Source organism: Cervus canadensis, chromosome 15 (assembly GCF_019320065.1).
Source record: "Cervus canadensis isolate Bull #8, Minnesota chromosome 15, ASM1932006v1, whole genome shotgun sequence".
Lineage (NCBI taxonomy): Eukaryota > Metazoa > Chordata > Mammalia > Artiodactyla > Cervidae > Cervus > Cervus canadensis.
The window spans coordinates 10092630-10112582 of record NC_057400.1 but is presented as its reverse complement, the minus strand read 5'-3'; the positions used below and the strand labels follow the sequence as shown (position 1 = coordinate 10112582).

Below are 19953 nucleotides of genomic sequence, written 5' to 3'. Positions count from 1 at the left end.
TAGTTTTGCCAGATGTTTTCAGTCTTTTAAAAATTCATATCAATGTATGACAAAACCCACTGCAATGTTGCGAAGTAATTAGCCTCCAACTAATAAAAATAATTGAAAAAAAAATATCTTTTAACCCTTAAATTCTGCTTTCATCCTGCATTTCCCCAAGTAATATATTTGGAGAAGAAAACAAGTAGTTTATCCTGTATAGTTTCCTGTAGTCTGAAGATACTAATTTTCACTAAGTAATCAACCAAAATGCTTTTAATACAATGCTATATGTGCACGCATGCTTGCTCTATTGTGTCCGAGTCTTTGCGACCCCATGGACTGTAGCCTCCATTTAGGATTATATTTCACTTGTTATTTTCCCAAAGTTCTTTTACGGGATCTGATTTAATCTGTTTGGTCCATGCATCACAAGTAAAATCATTAATGAGAATGGCCCCTCTAGGGAATGATAGTGAAATACAGGGTTAAAGAAGCCAGGTCAATGCATTGGTTTAGATTTATGGCAGGCCTGTCCCCCTGGGCCTGTCATAGAGTCCCATGCCAGAGCAAACCAGCCCTGAACCATTGCCTGGCCTCTGCCCATAGGCTGCATACACTAGAGTGGTTTGACAGAGGAAAAAAAAGAAAAATAAAAGAAAAAAGTACGAGCCAGGTCAGACCAATCACATATTTACACTGAGTTGCTTGAGGCTGAGTGCTAAAGACTGAGTTGCCATCAAGGTGAGAGCCCGGGCATCCTTATCAAACTTCAGTGACAAGAAGCAAGGCAAAATTATTTTAAACAAAAATTAAAAGTTAAAGCCATAGAAGATGTAATTTCAATAAGATGCAGATTGTGGGAAGATTTTAACAAGCAGTTTAGGAGAGGACATAGCCAGTACCAGTATATTAGAAACTTAATTTTATGGGCTATTTCCTCTAAGGCCAAATTTGAAGGTTTATATAAATCACATTGAACTGGGCCTGAGGGACAGGGAGGCCCGGCGTGCTGCAGTGCATGGGGCTGAAAAGAGTCAGACATGACAGGGTGACTGAACAACAGCGGTGAACTGGCCACTTATTAGATTATATTGGAAATCCGAGTATTACTATCCTAATTTTATGGAGAAAGTATTAAGTTCAGACTGATTTCTTACTTGAATGATTCTTTAATTTTAGCATACTGTTTTGAAATGATCTTACTGTTTTTGACCTTGACATCCTATGTTGTCTAGACCAAGAAAAATATTAGTTTCAACGAATATAAGAATCCCTAATAAAAAGTTTGATACTTACAAAATCAACCAAAAGAAAATTTTTTTTTTTTTTTTTTAAATTCTGAGTTTGTTCATTAACCAAGTTTGGAATCCACTGCTTAGCTTATATCACACCAAACTTCACAGTTCTACCTCATTCTATTTTGTTTGCTGACATATTTAAATGATAAAGATTAGAAGTAACAAGATGTACAGGAAATTTTTTCTCACTTTGGAGCTAACCTTGTTTTTCAACTGTGGGCAAATCAGCTTCTTCACCTTTCCTTTTCTTTAAAATAGAAATTTAAATACCCACCTTGAAGATGAATATTAAGTTGAATAACTTAAGAGATTGGATGATAGAAAGTACTCAGTAAATGCTACTTCTCATTCTTCTTTTAATCAATGATGTATTGATTTAAAAAACAAGTGCACTAATGGCTACATTAAATACAGGCATAATTTTGCTACAAATTATTTGTAAAAATAAAAGAAGCAATGAGTAGATCTATTTTAATTCATTTTTAATATATAGGTCTCGCTGTTGAGTTTATTAATTCATGTATTTATGTTCAGAATAAATAAATGTCCTCTAGAGAATCAAGGGATATTTTCTTTATTCAATAATGAATCATATATAAAAGGGGAACTTAAAAAGCATCTGTAAGCTTTGAAGATTATAACATTTGCTGTTGTAAACATGGGAGGAAACATGCAATATTTATTATAAGTGTCCTGTTGGTCAAAGAAATAAGAGTGCTCCCAGAGGTAAAATAACCATGAGAAGCACACCTAAGAGCAAATAAGTAAGGAAAGAATTTTCCATGATTTTCTTGTCTCTTCCAGTCCGGTCTAGTGTATTAATCACTCAGACAATGAGACACACTCTGAACAGCTGGTCTGAATACCCTGTGAAGTCCTGGAAATTTTGTAATTGGTGTTGGCTCTCAGCACTAGCCCAGGGATATTCAGGATGGCACAGTGAACGTGGAGATGCAAAAGATTTCTCCATTTATCTGAACCTCTGGGGAATCATTTGTTTAGAACTTGGAACTAACTGGGCTTTTCTGTTCTCCAAGTAGCATTTGGGTTATTCAGCCACCCTCAGCATGGGTCGGGCTTGCCAAGGAAAATCGCCCTGCTACAAATTCTAAGATTCTCCTTGATACTTAAACTTCACATCTGGTAGCAGATTGGAAGTTTTCCAATCCCTACACAATTTTTTCTTCTTTTTTTTCTGGAAAAGGAGACTACTCACCACATAATTCAAAGTAATATTATCCTTTTCTACGGAATTAATGAGAAGCTATAATTGCCAACACTGTTTACCTGCTACTCTGGGAGTATATTTCCAAGGCACATGAATTAGCCATCGCCAGCTTTCTAATTAACCTGTGACAACTTTAATTCTAAAGGCATGTTTAATCAACAGCAACAGATGGAAATACGCCTGGTGGTAAGTCATTGCGTTCACCGCTCCTAAGAGCACGTTTGTCCCAGTGGCTCTGAATTATAAGCTATTTAGCATAGTAAGTGCTAAATTACTGGTAATGTTCTCCATCTTTTTTAAGCTATCAGAGTTACAATACATGAAAGCAATTATTATCACTGACATGTATGAATACTCACTATATACTAAACACTATTCTTATTTTAACTTAATGAAGCCTCTAAATAACCCCACATGTTAGGGAATTTTTATATTCCCATTTTACAGATGAGAGAATTGAGCCTCAGAAAAATCAAAATGACATGCCAAGATTTCCACAGGTCTTAGCAGGAGGGTTGAAATTTAAATTAACCATGATCATGTGGTAATAAAATCTTTGTTGTTCTAAGTCACATCTGGCTGTTTACTGTAGTGGTTTTGGACTTTGCTGACAAAATTGTGTTATTCTGTGGATCTTGTGATTATAAGATCCAATTTTTATAACTTTTCTCCTCAAAAGGATCAGAAATATACACAGAGGGCAGAAGCTGTCTGCTTGGTCCTTTTATTAATTTTACAAATATATATTAATTCAGAGTGAGTCACTGTACAAAGTTTGGACTCACCATTATCTATCTTAATAATAGCTCCAGAAACTTTCAGAGAACTCTCTCAGTGATGTTCAGAGGTTCACTGGAGGTACCTTCACCAAGACACCCATAAGTATGCACTTGGTGACTTTACCTCCAGAACCCATCACCCAGCCTTTCTAGAATTTCATCACTGCCATAGAAAGACAATCCAACAGGCCCCGATTGCCTTTTCTTAAAGCTCCCTGATGTAATATATCAGAGTGGGTTGCCCTGCCCTCCTCCAGGGGATCTTCCTGCATCTCCAGTGTCTCCTGCATTGGCAGACAGGCTCTTTACCACTAGTGCGCCCTGGGAAGCTCAGATGCAGGGAAGGGATGCCAAAGTCTAGGAATTTGGATTGCCTTGACCTGTCTCTTTCAAAACACAATTTCTTCTTCCCCTCTCTATCTCATTAATGGACAGTACAAGCTAAACATATCCAGACCTGGTATTTGAGGAATCTAAATGATAACTTCAGCATGTGTGTCCAAATCGATACTAGTTATTCAAACTCTCTTGAGGTGAGATCTGCACATCTGTCACTGCGAAAACCTCCCATGTAAATGTCATATCCAGCTGGGGTTGGGATGTATAGCTTTAGATATTCAAGCCTTGACCACCGGATGTGAGGAGCCTACTCATTGGAAAAGACCCTGATGCTGGGAAAGAATGAGGGCAAGAGGAGAAGGAGCAAGAGAGGATGAGATGGTTGGATGCGTGTCACCGACTCAATGGACTTTAGTTCGGGCAAACTCAGGGAGATGGTGAAGGACAGGGAAGCCCGGTGTGCTGAGGTTCATGGGGTCAGAGTCAGAAATGGTTTGTGATTGACCAACAATAGTAATTCAAGCACAGAGGGTTCTTCAATGTTTTTCTAAAGAAAAAAGTTATGGGCTTATATTAAATCCTAAAGCTCACTGATAAATTGCCTACACTGTTCATTTCTTAGGCACAGAAAGTGGAATCTGGAAAGGTTCTGGCCTCTATAATGATTCTGCAGTGTTTTGTCCCCTCTAACTTGGAATGCATTATGGTTGGAGAGATGACAACTGTGATGTGATCTGAACAGATACCACTTTCATTTCTTTGTAATTAACCCCAGAGAAGACCTTTATTCATTTTGGAAATGTAGAAATATCTAGCTGCCAAACATGGTTTAATCATCTTAGAATTAAAAAAGAATAAATTAGACTTTTTCTGTTCCTCAACAATCATTGGCTTTTTCTCTTTCATTTGGTTAACAAATAGTAACTGTAAGAGGTTCAGGTTTCCTGCTTGATCTTTCTTTCCATCCTGAGTGAAATTCTTTAAAACATAGGCACACATGCACACACATGTGTGCATGCACACACACACACGTGATATCATGTTAGTAACAAAGGACCTTTAGAGACCTTTAACTTACAAATGGGGAAACATCCATTATTTTTCAAATCTAATAGTTTTATTCACTTACAGTCACACACATACTATGAATTCTTCAGTTTAAACTTAATTTGATTGATTCACTGAAAGTCATGTATATGTTAGTAATACAATCTAATGTAACTATCAATGTACCAAGTAGTCTTCTTGAATTTGAATAATGAAATACCCGATACATTACTAATTGGCCTATGGATTAAATTAGGCTAGTCTATGATTATAAAATGACTATTTCATCTAAAAAAAAATAAAATATATCATGAGGTCACTATTTTGTGCCACGCACTCAACTAATCTGTCCCTGGGAATTAGTTTGCCCAAACTAATTCTATCTGGTTCCATGGGATAATTCACAGGCATGCATTTCTTTATCACAAGACACAAAAACTTTAGTAAAGTGAAAGGAGGAAATAATCACAAGTATAACAATAATACAAATAATATTGTTTCTACAGTGTGTTGTCAGTTTTTTAAAGGCTGAAAGGATACCTTGACATAGATCTGTTGACATTGACCCCTTCTCTCCAAGGCCCCCTTTATCTGTGTTTACTGCAGAGGTCCCTGTACCCAAAAGGGTCCATTCTTGGTTCATACTCTTCTGTCACCATCTTGAAATTCTTAATATACATAAGGACCTTGTATTGTTATTTTGCATAGTCCCTACAAGTTATGTAGCCATTCCCCTCCATCCCTGCTGTTTAGTCTTGCAACTAGCAAGTTTATGCTCTTGGTGTCTCTGATATTTCTTGGTTAAGCTCAAAGCTTGGTGGCAGAGCTTGACTCTTGACTCTCCCAGGTAAGGTCATCACTTATTTTCCTTGATCTGTACTCCTGTCTGCTCCTGGTATCTCACCCCTCACCAACCTCAGGAGGCCTGAGGACACAGGCCAGTGTCGGGGCTCTGACCTGTAACATCTGCTGGGTTTGCTCAAACTCACCTTATCACCCACCCAAGCCGCTGATGAGACCAAGCCCCCAATTAAAAACTGGAAATTATTCCTTACAAAAATACAGACCGCAAAATTACATCTACCTATTTTCCATGCTTTTCTTTTAAAACATTACACCTACATTGAATCTTTGTAGTTTGTATCCTTGTTTCTTTGACAATACACAAAGAAGCCATCTCACAATGAGCCGTTCTGCTCCCTTTAATCTTGGTTCTTCTAGTATCAGTGTCAGAAAATGACACGTTCTTGCTTTTTCTCAAATTCTAGTCAGATATTGTTTCCAGTGTTACTGTACACAGACAGAACATATATGCAGTCATGCTAAAGGTTAAAATGTTCTCTCTTTCTATGAAAAGAGGCATATTTTTTTCTTGTTAAAAAAAGTAATTTCTTAAAAGGCAGCCAGCACTTTGGATTGGGGGTAATTGAAGTATCTTTACCCTAACAAAATGACTCACACACACACACACACACACACACACACACACACACACATTCTCCACCTGGGAAATTAATGTAGCCTATTTTTAAGACCTTTAGTATTTCCGGCCATGCTGACAAATTGAGTTATCGAGGGCAGAGCTGAAAACAAGAAAATCATCCCATAGCCCCTTTATTAATATAAAGAAACACTTCAATATGTGAATGGTCTCAAATTCAGAAAGAGTTTGTAAATATTTTTTCAAGGAAATTAGTTGAATCCCATGAAGATATGTGTAAGAAATAAGAGCAAATGGCAGAGGATACAGGGTTTCTGTGAATAATATCCAGGTTGCAAGCATGTTTCTATGTCATTGATGATGCATTCAATTTACTATTGAAGTAAATTGAATTTTACTATTTACTATTCCCAAATTTACCATTCCCAAAATGTAAAATTTACTATTTTACAAATTTACTATTTACTATTCCCAAAATGATTGGCAATTTTTTTCTTGGACTATACATCTTCTTATTTTTCTACTCATCAAACTGCTAATATCATAAGGATTTTTTTTTAAAAAAACCTTTCTGATTTTATTAAATTGAAAAGCTAGTCTGTATGCAAATAGTTGTGTGTGTCTGAGACTGCAATAGTGGTATCTGAAGAGTCAGTTTCTATGATTTATATGATTATAAAGCTCTGAAATTGTATTCATTTGTTTTGTAGTGTATGTGTGTATGTGTCCTAAGTGCTCAGGTATTCAAATCCTCTGCTATATTGCGAAAGTTTTTATTGCTAAGATGATCTTATTAAATGATTCAAACAAGCCAAATTCAATTGAAAGACAGCCTTTGAGCACTTTATGTTGATGTGGTCAGGAATTAGGACAACTCTCTAGGAAAAGACACATCCCTATGTCATAGGCATTGTCTGTGTCTCTCAAGTTCACAGTCGCTGGCCAGACTCTGAAAATAGGGGAGGAGAATAACATGAGTCTAAGTATTGTCTAAACAACAAGATTTTGTTAATTTTTAATTGATACATGGACATACAATCAAAGATACGTTCAATCTTACTAACTTGCTTAACTGCCATTTAGCACATTGGTCAAAAGCCATGTTTGAATATTGAAACTTTAGAAGCAGGATAGTTTAATAAGCCATGTAAGGCAAGGTGTGGAAGAGAGGACCAGAAATGACGGCAGCAAAAATGTTTTTTACTACAGGTCATTCTGTTAAGAGGTAAATACATGTTTATTTTTAAGAACTCTGAAAATAAGGTCAACTGGTGTGACTGACATTTACTCTGAATGTGAGAAAGCAAGACAGTATCTGTTAACGAAGAATAAAACAGAATCACCAGCTACATCTTACTGAATTACTGCTTTATCAGTCTACCTTACTTTATACAAAATATTACCTGTCCAACTATACCATTTTGCCCACTAAGGATTATTTTAATTCATAGAAATAAATAGTGCTACTATTAAAACTAAGCAACTTTTTAAGTGTTACTGACAATAGCACACCTTTCTTTTTACAAAGAACTTCACAATTACATCAGTCTAGTAATAAAGCATAACTTTTTATAGCTTGAATACCTAAGAATTTCAAAAACTAATTCATAAAAATTAAATTCCCCAGAGCAAAAGGTTGTACTTCTGCTACCTTACTTAGCATGTAACATATTTTTTATGTTGTCCTCAGTAGTAGCATATTGTCATTCATTGGGTAGGATTTGCATCGAAGAGATAGCTTGAATTTATGTAAAAGTGTGATAAATATGAAAATGATCAAGCAATAAAATTCCGTTCTCATCTTTAAAATATATACACTTACATAGCATGTGCTGTGCATTTATAATTTTTATTTAAGCTATTAAATCCCATAAGTTTGAAACACAGAAACACGCACACACAAACAGGGTGTCAGAATGCTTTAGGCAAGTTCAACTTATTCTGTATGCTCACCTATTATGCACATTCAGAAAGAAAATGGGAAGAATTACCCTAGAGTAATTTCTGGATTCATTTGTTTACCATGAATCTTCCTAAATTTTACTGTTATTCTAACAACATGTAATAAATAAGCCAGAATGTGTCATACTATGTTAATGAATAATTATAAGGCAGCATGGCAACTGTATAATTTCTTGGTAATAAAGAATAAAAATAATGAAAGCAACAGGAAAACAGAGCAGAAAGGAATTGGAAAATATTTCCTTTCTGATAAAACATGGGCCCTTCACAATTATATACACGTTTAAATTCATGTGCCGTTACTCTTATTAGTTCTGAGAACTGTTACAGTTGGATACAGAGTTGAATATACCTGACGAACTTGCAATCAATTAAACAGTGTTAAATAATTAAAAATTGGCTAAAACACTTACATTATAAGTACAGTGTAAACCACAAAGCTATGAGAACTTCAGAATGGCTTTAAGAAAATTTCCTTGGATGGATGTAATGTTTTAGCTCCTCTTGCAGGGCAAGTGGGATAAATAGGTTAAGGATGCATGGATGTTGGTGAATACAATGTAATTACTTAATATTGGGCTTCTCTGCTAGACTCTAAGATCTCCAAGCTGAGGACAGGACAAATATCACTCCTATCCTCTTCTGTTTTCTTAATGGTTGGCAAAGAGTAGATGTTTAGTATCATCTGTTGAATGGATAAATGAAATGCAATAGTCTGCATTTTTATGTCATAAGAAAGGGAGAGATTCAGTATAGAATTTTTCTGGAAGCATAAAAATTGATGAAAAGCCTGTTGTTTGTGCAATAGAAAGTTCAGAGCTTTTTATTTCTGGAGTTTAAGTTAAATATAACACAGAGATTCAGAGTTGGTGCTACCATTTGTATAAACAGTCAGCAGAAAGGTTTGTCTTGAGTTCATAGGAGAAAAATTTAAGTTCAGGATGTATCAAATTTAAAAATGCAAAGTATCATATATTACAAACTGCTAGATCAGTAGTTCAAAATGCACTACTGGATGCCTGAAGAGATATCTAACCTTTAAACTATAGATTTTTGGAACTTTAATTGCATACAACCATGATAGATAGATAGATAGATAGGGATTCAATTCAATTCAGTCACTCAGTAGTGTCCAACTCTGCAAAACCATGAATCACGGCACACCAGGCCTCCCTGTCCAGCACCAACTCCTGGAATCCACCCAAACCCATGTCCATTGAGTTAGCGATGCCATCCAAACATCTCATCCTCTGTCATCACCTTCTCCTCCTGACCTCAATCTTTCTCAGCATCAGGGTCTTTTCCAATGAGTCAACACTTCACATCAGATGGCCAAAGTATTGGAGTTTCAGCTTCAGCACCAGTCCTTCCAATGAACACCCAGGACTGATCTCCTTTAGGATGGACTGGTTGGATCTCCTTCCAGTCCAAGGGACTCTCAAGAGTCTTCTCCAACACCACAGTTCAAAAGCATCAATTCTTTGGTGATTGATCAACTTTCTTTATAGTCCAACTCTCACATCCATACATGACCTGGAAGAACAACAACCTTGACAAGACAGACCTTTGGTGACAAAGTAATGTCTCTGCTTTTTAACATGCTATCTAGGTTGGTCATAACTTTCCTTCCAAGGAGTAAACGTCTTTTAATTTCATGGCTGCAATGACCATCTGCAGTGATTTTGAAGCCCAGAAAATTAAAGTCAGCCACTGTTTCCACTGTCTCCCCATCTATTTGCCATGAAGTGATGGGACCAGATGCCATGATCTTAGTTTTCTGAATGTTGAGCTTTAAGCCAACTTTTTCACTCTCCTCTTTCTCTTTCATCAAGAGGCTCTTTAGTTCTTCTTTACTTTCTGCCATAAGGATGGTGTCATCTACATATCTGAGGTTATTGATATTTCTCCCGGCAATCTTGATTCCAGCTTGTGCTTCTTCAAGCCCAGTGTTTCTCATGATGTACTCTGCATATAAGTTAAATAAGCAGGGTGACAATATACAGCCTTGACGTACTCCTTTTCCTATTTGGAACCAGTCTGTTGTTCCATGTCCAGTTCTAACTGCTGCTTCCTAACCTGCATATAGATTTCTCAAGAGGCAGGTCAGGTGGCCTGGTATTCCATCTCTTACAGAATTTTCCACAGTTTATTGTGATCCACACAGTCAAAGGCTTTGGCATAGTCAATAAAGCAGAAATAGATGTTTTTCTGGAACTCTCTTGCTTTTTCAATGATCCAGCAGATGTTGGCAATGTGATCTCTGGTTCCTCTGCCTTTTCTAAAACCAGCTTGAACATCTGGAAGTTCGTGGTTCACGTACACTGAAAGATGAACTCCCCAGGTCGGTAGATAGGGATAGAGATGCAGAAACTATAAATTCAGATTTAGAGGTTGGTATAGGTCTAAATGAAAAGGACATCTTTTTTGGGTGTTAGTTCTAAAAGGTCTTGTAGGTCTTCATAGAACCATTCAACTTCAGCTTCTTCAGTGTTATTGGTTGGGGCATAGGCTTGGATTACCATCATATTGAATGGTTTGCCTTGGAAACTAACAGAGATCATTCTGTCATTTTTGAGATGGCATCCAAGTACTGCATTTTGGACTCTTTTGTTGACTATGATGGCTACTCCATTTCTTCTAAGGGATCCCTGCCCACAGTAGTAGATATAATGATCATCTGAGTTAAATTCACCCATTCCAGTCCATTTTAGTTCGCTGATTCCTAGAATGTCGACATTCTCTCTTGCCATCTCCTGTTTGACCATTTCCAATTTGCCTTGATTCATGGACCTAACATTCCAGGTTCCTATGCAATCGACCTTCCTTCTATCACCAGTCCCATCCACAACTGGGTATTGTTTTTGCTTTGGCTCCATCCCTTCATTCTTTCTGGAGTTATTTCTCCACTGATCTCCAGCAGCATATTGGGCACCTACCGACCTGGGGAGTTTCTCTTTCAGTATTCTATCATTTTGCCTTCTCATACTGTTCATGGGGTTCTCAAGGCAAGAGTACTGAAGTGGTTTGCCATTCCCTTCTCCAGTGGATCACATTCTGTCAGACCTCTCCACTATGACCTGACCATCTTGGGTGGCCCCACAAGGCATGGCTTAGTTTCATTGCTGTGGTCCTGTGATCAGATTGGCTAGTTTTCTGTGATTATGGTTTTACTGTGTCTGCCCTCTGATGCCCTCTCGCAACACCTATGTCTTACTTGGGTTTCTCTTACATTGGACGTGGGGTATCTCTTCACGGCTGCTCCAGCAAAGCACAGCCTCTGCTCCTTAACTTGGACAAGGGGTATCTCCTCAGGGCCGCCCCTCCTGACCTTGAACGTGGAGGAGCTCCTCTCTGCCCTCCTGTGCCTGCGCAGCAGCGGCTCCTTGGAAGTGGGGTAGCTCCTCTTGGCTGCTGCCCCTGACCTCGGGCGTGTGGTAGTTCTTCTCGGCCTACGCCCCTACATCTGGCATGGGGAAGCTCCTCTTGGCTGCCGCCCTTGCGCTGTCGCAGCCTGGCACTCTCAGTAGCTACCCCTGACCTTGGGCGAGGGGTAGCTCCTCACGGCCACGCTTCTGCGCGGTTCTGCGCGTTCCGTCACAGCCATGGGCTCAATAAAGGACAGAAATTGTATGGCCCTAACAGAAGCAGAAGATATTAAGAAGAGGTGACAAGAATACACAGAAGAACTGTACAATAAAGAACTTCATGACCCATATAATCACAATGGTGTGATCACTCACCTAGAGCCATACACCCTGGAATGTGAAGTCAAGTGGGCCTTAGAAAGCATCACTAGGAAGAAAGCTAGTGGAGGTGATGGAATTCCAGTTGAGCTATTTCAAATCCTGAAAGATAATGCTGTGAAAGTGCTGCACTCAATATGCCAGCAAATTTGGAAAATTCAGCAGTGGCCACAGGACAGGAAAAGGTCCGTTTTCATTCCAGTCCCTAGGAGAGGCAATCCCAAAGAATGCTCAAACTACCGCACAATTGCACTCATCTCACACGCTAGTGAAGTAATGCTCAAAATTCTCCAAGACAAGCTTCAGCAATACGTGAACCGAGAACTTCCAGATGTTCAAGCTGGTTTTAGAAAAGGCAGAGGAAACAGAGATCAAATTGCCAACATCTGCTGGATCATCGAAAAAGCAAGAGAGTTCCAGAAAAGCATCTACTTCTGCTTTATTGACTACACCAAAGCCTTTGACTGGGTGGATCAAAATAAACCGTGGAAAAGTCTGAAAGAGATGGGAATACCAGACCACCTGACCTGCCTCTTGAGAAACCTGTATGCAGGTCAGGAAGCAATAATTAGAACTGGACATGGAACAACAGACTGGTTCCAAATAGGAAAAGGAGTACGTCAAGGCTGTATATTGTCACCCTGCTTATTTAACTTATATGCAGAGTACATCATGAGAAATGCTGGGCTGGAAGAAGCACAAGCTGGAATTAAGATTGCCAGGAGAAATATCAATAACCTCAGATATGCAGATAACACCATCCTTATGGCAGAAAGTGAAGAGGAACTAAAAAGTTTCTTGGTGAAAGTGAAAGAGAAGAGTGAAAAAGTTGACTTAAAGCTCAACATTCAGAAAACTAAGATCATGGCATCTGGTCCCATCACCTCATGGGAGATAGATGGGGAGACAGTGGAAAAAGTGTCAGACTATTTTTTGGGCTTCAAAATCACTGAAGATGGTGATTGCAGTCATGAAATCAAGACGCTTACTGCTCGAAAGGAAAGTTTTAACCAACCTAGATAGCATATTAGAAAGCAGAGACATTACTTTGTCAACAAAGGTCTGTCTAGTTAAGGTTGTGGTTTTTCCAGTGGTCATGTATGGATGTGAGAGTTAGACTGTGAAGAAAGCTGGGCACGAAGAAATTGATGCTTTTGAACTGTGGTGTTGGAGAAGACTCTTGAGAGTCCCTTGGACTGCAAGGAGATCCAACCAGTCCATCCTAAAGGAGATCAGTCCTGGGTGTTCATTGGAAGGACTGATGCTGAAGCTGAAACTCCAATACTTTGGCCACCTCATGAGAAGAGTTGACTCATTGGAAAAGACCCTGATGCTGGGAGGGATTCGAGGCAGGAGGAGAAGGGGACAACAAAGGATGAGATGGCTGGATGGCATCAACGACTCGATGGGCATGAGTTTAAGTAAACTCTGGGAGTTTGTGATGGACAGGGAGGCCTGGCGTGCTGCAGTCCATGGGGTCACAAAGAGTCGGACATGACTGAGTGACTGAACTGAACTGAACTGATAGGTCTAAATATACATTTCCATTTATTTAGCTACATAACCCATCACTTCATGGCAAATAGATGGGGAAACAGTGGAAACAGTGAGATACTTTATTTTGGGGGGCTCCAAAATCACTGCAGATGGTGACTGCAGCCATGAATTAAAAGATGCTTGCTCCTTGGAAGAAAAACTATGACCAACCTAGACAGCATATTAAAAAGCAGAGACATTACTTTGCCAACAAACGACTGTCTAGTCAAAGGTATGGTTTTTCCAGTAGTCATGTGTGGATGTGAGAGTTGGAATATAAAGAAAGCTGATCAATCACCAAAGAATTGATGCTTTTGAACTGTGGTGTTGGAGAAGACTCTTGAGAATCCCTTGGACTGCAAGGAGGTCCAACCAGTCCATCCTAAAGGAGATCAGTCCTGGGTGTTCATTGGAAGGACTGATGCTGAAGCTGACACTCCAGTACTTTGGCTGGCCACCTGATGCAAACAGCTGACTCATTTGAAAAGACCCTGATGCTTGGCAAGATTGAGGGCAGGAGGAGAAGGGGATGACAGAGCATGAGATGTTTGGATGGCATCATGGACTCAATGGACATGAGTTTGAGTAAACTCTGGGAGTTTGTGATGGACAGGGAGGCCTGGCGTGCTGCAGTCCATGGGGTCACAAAGAGTTGGACATCACTGAGTGACTGAACTGATACATTTAAAATGTTTAAACACTTTAACACCACATGGTAAGAGGTAATAATTAAAACTAATGGAATGGATAAAATTTCTAAACTGTAGAAACTATTTGTAATACAATTTATAGTAAAACATAATGTTACAATTAAAATAACAATCATTTAATTATGGATAAATTTAATAATCAATATTTTAATATGTGTAAGTCAAAAATAGTATAAAGAACATGCAAGTATCTTATAACCTTATAGTATTAAACACATGTACCCTATTTTGTGAAGAGATTTTTTTGGTGTTCTTACCTAAGTCTAAACTAAAAATTTAATATGTGGGAGAAAAACAGAAACTAATTTTTCCTGACAGTAGCAGTTGATATTTTAAATCACCAGCTTTTGATTTATTGATTCAGCTTCACTCAAATTGTTTTGCGCCCATCCTTAATGAAAGATTAATAGTTTAAGAACACAAATGGTAAACTACATGACATTTTCATTTCTTTTCTTTCTCTTTATTTAGGAAGCTTCCTTATGAAATGATTTCTTGCATAAGGACAACTCCAACAAGCTAGTGCTTATTTTTGCTTTCTACCATAAATTATACTATAAAATGTCTCCTCAGAACATAAAAGAGGACTTTAATAACAGTAAACATGTTCCTGTTCTGGATTAGAATATTTACTACCTAGAATTGTTATGTCCACACCAATCAATCTGTGAAGGAAATTCAACTGAAATCAAATTTCTAAAAGGGTTTTCCCATTGTTGTAACTAGTCAAAATAGTCCTAAAGGCTTGTAGAATAAACTATTAACATCTCAAGTTGAACTACAAAGGAAAAAGGGACTTGCCCTCTCTTATATAGAACATGTACTTACTAAAGTATTGTTAAATTAATTAATTAAAAGAAAAGCCAGGAGAGTTGCAAAAGGCTTGGTAAGACCCTTCTGATAAAGAGTGCAAAGGGAAGGCCTAAAGATCATGATGTGACAGAAAAATCCTATGGCAATATAGCTCCCACACCAAACACAGGGTATGTGGATAAATGTTAAAGTAGTGGACCTATGAGGGCAACCACAATAATATTAAATCTCAAACCCAACCCAATTCCCAAATAACTTAAAGCAACCCCCCCCCCAAAAAAAGGCAAAGGAGATAGAAAGGCATTCTGTCTAATTATTAGGTATAAGATCTATTTACCTTGGTCACTACTGTCCCATTCTAGAGGTCTCCATTTAAACAACAAAGATTATAAGGCACATGAAAAGACAAAGCAAGAAGCAAAACAAACTGAAAAACCCAATAACACACTGCCAAGAGACAAAGTAATCAACTAAACACTCTCATGTATTACACAAATATTAAGACTCTGACAAGAAATTTAAAATGAAAGATTTAAGAGTTCAAGAACACAAATAGAAAAGTACTTGACATAAGATCAGATGGGAAATTTTAGCAGACATAACACAACTACATGAAATTATGATTTTCTCAGGGTAAATGCACAGTAATGGGATTGCTGGGTCATGTGACAGTTTTATATATACCCCAGTGCTCACTGCAGCACTATTTACAATAGCCAGAACAGAAAGCAACTTAAATGCCCATTGACAAATGAATGGATAAAGAAAATATGGTACATATATACAATGGAATATTACCGAGCCATTAGAAGGAACAAAATTAGGTCATTTGTAGTGATGTGGATGAACTTAGAGTTCCACATCATAAAGGAGATATTTGAAACAATGAAGAGGAAGAATTCTAAAAAAAATATAGCCAGATAGATTCAAGAGCCTTTAAGTTCAGCAGGCAAGCAAACAAGTTATATGATTTTTGTAAATTTTATCACTTTGGTAGAAGATACATACTTTTTTTTTTTTTCAGGCTCATATACAACTTCTTAGCCTTTTAATGCTGTGACTAAGAATATGTAGATTTCACTTCCCAGGCTCACTTGACATCTGGCTTTTTATTAGTTACCACCAGTAAGAAGCATTGATGGGAAATCAGATGGCAGGAGCATGAGGGAAGCCACTTTCTTCCTCTCTATTTTGTCTGGCAGCATTTCTAGATGTGTGCATCTGCTAAGAATTTCTAGTTTCAACCACAAGACTTAACTTTTCTTGTTCCACCAAAATGGTAGTTGCACTCTCATAATTCCAAAACTGGCCATGTGTCGCCTCCTTCTATGAAAGCTCTCACACCTTGTCACGGGATGTCAATAGCCATTGGGTGTCACTGGCTGGGTTACAGGGGCCAGGTGACTGCTACTTATCAAGATACTAACATCTAGGTTAATTTATTGCTCCCTTCTCCCTCTCTCTGAACTTTCAACATGCAACTGATATTCTTTATACTTGTTTCAGTTTTCCTGACAGAATACTGACTAATAAAGAAAAAAGATCCACAAGAGTATAGGGTAGCTTTCTGCTCTTGCTTGTTCAATTGCACCTTGTTAAAACCAAATTCAGGGCTTTCCAAAGGGAGCAGAGGTAAAGAATCTGCCTGCCAATGAAGGAGATGCAGGAGACGCAGGAATGATTGCTGGGTGGGAAAGATCCCCTGGGTAGGAAGTGGTAACTCACTCCAGTATTCTTGTCTGGAAAATTGCATGGAGAGAAGAGCCTGATAGGCTACAGTCCATGGGATCACAGACTCAGACATGACTGAGCAACTGTGCACTAAAGCCAAATTCAAAATAAATGATTTCTGAGCAAGAAGCAAATACTAAAACTAATCATAAATTAAATATGAGTGTGTGCTTCTGTTACAAGGGAGATATGAGTTAAAATACTTAGTGTGCTACTAAAAGCGTATTATCATTGTGTGTTTATAAAAAAGCATGTAGGTCTCCACATCCCGGTTTGAGAAGGACTCCCAAACTTATCGGTGGAAAGTACCTGTGATTAAGCCTTTAGATACTCATATTAGGGGGAATTGGGGGGAAATAAAAAAGGGCAACTAATTCTGATTGAGTTTTTTATTTTTGCCAGAGTTTCATGCATATTTATTTAATTCTACCACTCCACTCATTTATAAAGAATTATATTCTAATCCTCTTTTGTAGAGATTTTTATATAATTGTCTTTCTTCAATGTAAACCAGATTCTGTATGACTTCAAATTTCATGTCACTTCTATTATAACATTGATTTTTTATTAGTTCTGTAACTTTTCTGGCTTTGGATGAACCATTCTGCAGACAAGTAATGTCAAAGATTGTAGAAAGCACACATAATAAGATATAAGGTCTAAAACTGTTCTTTAAACATGGTAAACATGAGTCCCATGTAGCTATTTTGATTTAAAGTTAATTAGATTTGTGTGTGTGTGTGTGTGTGTGTGTGTGTGTGTGTGTGTGTGTGTGTGCATGCTCAGTCATGTCTGACTCTTTGCAACCCCATGGACTGTAGCCTGCCAAGCTCCTCTGTCCATGAAATCTTCCAGGCAAGAATACAGGAGCAGGTTAACATTCCCTTCTCCAGGGGTTCTTCCCAACTCAAGGATCAAACCCTTGAGTCTCCTGCATTGGCAGGTGGATTCATTCGCACTGAGCCACCTAGGAAACCCTAATTAGATTTAGGAAATATGAAAAATTAGATTCTGATTATCACTAGTCACATTTCAGGTACCCAGTAGGTACATGTGACTCCTGACTACCACATTGACTAACAGCAGAGTTACACATTTTTTCCCCCATCATCAGAAAATGCTATTCAATGACATTGATTTAGAATATAAGGCACTCAAGGAAAGAAAGCAAACACATCCTGTGTGCTTTCTTATGCATTCTACATCAATCCCAATGTCATTCTTCAATACATTTCAAGGGCATGCCACAAAATTTCTAAAATTAATTTTCAAGTGATAAAGTAAAAAGAATAAGCTCCTCAGGCCAGATGCCCCCAAAACCCAAAATCCAATATTGCATGAAGTTTTCTTGAACATATTGACAAATAAACATATGGAGTAGTCAGGATTCAGATACCATTTCTCACATTGGAAACAATGAATAAAATGCAGAAGAAGATGAACACATACAAGAAATTATTGTCTAGAATCTGTAAAATGTGAAATAGCAATCATTGCCTTAAAGACATAGGAATTAATCATTCAAATCACTTTGGTTCTGAAGTAAGAAAACTGTTCTTAAGAATGTTAAAGTTCACCTTCAATCCTAGTAGGTTGGTATCATGCTTAGAATAATCACATTGACGGATGCTTTTAAAAGACAGATAATCCATTTTGAGTTTATTTTTGTGTATGGTGTTAGAAAGTGTTCTAGTTTCATTCTTTTACAAGTGGTTGACCAGTTTTCCCAGCACCACTTGTTAAAGAGGTTGTCTTTTTTCCATTGTATATCCTTGCCTCCTTTGTCAAAGATAAGGTGTCCATAGGTTCGTGGATTTATCTCTGGGCTTTCTATTCTGTTCCATTGATCTATATTTCTGTCTTTGTGCCAGTACCATACTGTCTTGATGACTGTGGCTTTGTAGTAGAGTCTGAAGTCAGGCAGGTTGATTCCTCCAGTTCCATTCTTCTTTCTCAAGATTACTTGGATTAAAGATCTAAATGTAAGACCAGAAACTATAAAACTCCTAGAGGAGGACATAGGCAAAACACTCTCCGACATAAATCACAGCAAGATCCTCTATGACCCACCTCCCAGAATATTGGAAATAAAAGCAAAAATAAACAAATGGGACCTAATGAAACTTAAAAGCTTTTGCACAACAAAGGAAACTATAAGTAAGGTGAAAAGACAGCCCTCAGATTGGGAGAAAATAATAGCAAATGAAGCAACAGACAAAGGATTAATCTCAAAAATATACAAGCAACTCCTGCAGCTCAATTCCAGAAAAATAAATGACCCAATCAAAAAATGGGCCAAAGAACTAAACAGACATTTCTCCAAAGAAGACATACAGATGGCTAACAAACACATGAAAAGATGCTCAACATCACTCATTATTAGAGAAATGCAAATCAAAACCACAATGAGGTACCATTACACGCCAGTCAGGATGGCTGCTATCCAAAAGTCTACAAGCAATAAATGCTGGAGATGGTGTGGAGAAAAGGGAACCCTCTTACACTGTTGGTGGGAATGCAAACTAGTACAGCCGCTATGGAAAACAGTGTGGAGATTTCTTAAAAAACTGGAAATAGAACTGCCATATGACCCAGCAATCCCACTTCTGGGCATACACACTGAGGAAACCAGATCTGAAAGAGACACGTGCACCCCAATCTTGATCGCAGCACTGTTTATAATAGCCAGGACATGGAAGCAACCTAGATGCCCATCAGCAGATGAATGGATAAGGAAGCTGTGGTACATATACACCATGGAATATTACTCAGCCGTTAAAAAGAATTCATTTGAATCAGTCCTAATGAGATGGATGAAACTGGAGCCCCTTATACAGAGTGAAGTAAGCCAGAAAGATAAAGAACATTACAGCATACTAACACATATATATGGAATTTAGAAAGATGGTAATGATAACCCTATATGCAAAACAGAAAAAGAGACACAGAAATACAGAACAGACTTTTGAACTCTGTGGGAGAAGGTGAGGGTGGGATATTTCAAAAGAACAGCATGTATACTATCTATGGTGAAACAGATCACCAGCCCAGGTGGGATGCATTAGACAAGTGCTTGGGCCTGGTGCACTGGGAAGACCCAGAGGAATCGGGTGGAGAGGGAGGTGGGAGAGGGGATCGGGATGGGGAATACGTGTAAATCTATGGCTGATTCATATCAATGTATGACAAAAACCCACTGAAATGTTGTGTAATTAGCCTCCAACTAAAAAAAAAAAAGAAAAAAAAAAAAAAAAAGACAGATAAATTCTTACCATGAACAACCAAAAATGAGCTGCCACTTTTCTCTAGCAATAAGTATCAATATGTGGAGTGACAGCAATATG

At 38.0% G+C, this 19953-nt stretch overlaps 1 non-coding gene across 1 annotated transcript; it reads left to right on the top strand.

Moving 5' to 3' along the window:
* The first annotated feature begins 486 nt into the window (after positions 1-486).
* LOC122454080 lies at positions 487-617 on the top strand. Its single transcript, XR_006273299.1, has one exon. It is a non-coding gene; the product is annotated as a small nucleolar RNA SNORA42/SNORA80 family (small nucleolar RNA).
* The last annotated feature ends 19336 nt before the right edge of the window (positions 618-19953 follow it).